Source organism: Crocodylus porosus, unplaced genomic scaffold, assembly GCF_001723895.1.
Source record: "Crocodylus porosus isolate Cpor-Errol unplaced genomic scaffold, CroPor_comp1, whole genome shotgun sequence".
Classification (NCBI taxonomy): Eukaryota; Metazoa; Chordata; order Crocodylia; family Crocodylidae; genus Crocodylus; species Crocodylus porosus.
Window position 1 is genome coordinate 97,439,888 of NW_017728947.1, and position 1,720 is coordinate 97,441,607.

Genomic DNA, 1,720 nt, shown 5'->3' on the forward strand with positions numbered 1-1,720 from the left:
CCGGGCTCCATGCAGACAGAGCCCCTGGCTCTCAGCTGCATGGGCTGCCTGTCCCTTTTTCAGGCTCTGGTGGCCGGGAGCATGGCCACATCCCCTTGCGGGGTCTGCTCCCTTTTGGTGTCTCTGGTGCACCAGCTGGAGCAGCTCCAGGCCACAGTCCAGAGACTGCGTGTCATCAGGGACTGTGAGCAGGAGATTGACTCCTACTGCCAGGCCCTTCTCCCCCGGGAGCTGGAGGGTAGACCACCATTTCCCTCCAGGACAAAGGAGGACTCTGGGACCTCCCACTCTGTCCAGTCAGTGGTATGGACCAAGGTGGTCAAGAGCCCTAGCCACACCAAGGCCCCTGTGGTGCTGGAGCTTAGCAACAGTTACACACCTCTTGCTGCTCCAGCAGAGCCTGCTGAGTTGCCACTTCCCACAGGCAACACAGACTCAACTACAGCTACCGCCCCCACTCTCCAAAAGACAAAATGTAAGGTGTTTGTTGTGGGAGACTCCATCCTGAGGGGGACAGAGGGGACAACCTGCTGCTCCAACCCCTTAGCCCGGGAAGTCTGCTGCTTCCCGGGGGCCCGCATCCAAGACATTGCGGAGAGGATCCCGCAGCTCCTCCGGCCCACAGACCACTACCCCATGCTCCTTATTCACGTGGGCACCAATGACATGGCTCAGAGCACCCCCAGCCAGGTCATGAGGCACTACAGGGATTTGGGAGAGGAGGATCCACGTAGTCAACCAAAGACAGTGGCACTGGTGTCATCGGGAAGGCTTTGGCTTCCATGACCACAGCCCGCTGTTTGGTGAGAGAGGCAGCGAGCTGCTGGGAAGAGATGGCCTCCACCTCTCTCCCCTGGGGAGGAGGCTCTTATTTGCCAGACTGGCTGACCTGCTCCACTGGGCTTTAAACTAAGCCTGTTGGGGGACGGGGGGGACTACCACCACTGCTGGCCCACTGAACAACCCTTGAAAAGCCAGTGGGCCAAGGCACTTAATGGAGCCCACCCCTGCCCCAGCCCTGGCACAATCTGTGGGCAAGGCAAGAGCCCCCAAGGGGACACCTGCCTGCCCGTACACAAATGCCAGGAGCTTGGGGAATAAGCAGGAGGAGATTGTCCTCCTGCTCCATGCAAATAATTATGATGTCATAGGGATAATGGAGACCTGGTGGGACTCCACCCATGACTGGACCATGGGTATAGATGGCTATACCCTATACAGGAGGGATCATGTAGATAAAAGGGGCGGGGGTGTAGCTCTCTATGTTAAGGAAAGCTACATGTCCCTGCAAGCTGATACTGGTGACCAGGGTGGACGACTGGAGACCCTCTGGGTTAAAATCTATGGGGAACACGGCACAGGGGACATAATGGTGGAAGTCTACTACAGACCTCCCACCCAAAGTCCTGAGCTTGACCAGGAGTTCACCCAGGAACTGGTTGAGGCCGCATGCTCCAGGACCATGGTTATCATGGGTGACTTCAATTACCCGGACATCTCGTGGGAGGATCACTCACCAAAATCTGAGCAGTCGAAAAGCTTCCTCTCTTGCATGGATGACTCTACCTGACTCAAGAAGTCTATGGGCCAACAAGAGGCAAAGCATTGCTCGACCTGGTACTGGCTATGATCCACTGGCTGGTAAATTGGCTCCATGGTCGGACCGAGAGGGTAGTAATTGATGGAAGTCACATCTATCATGGTGTCCTGTGACCAGTGG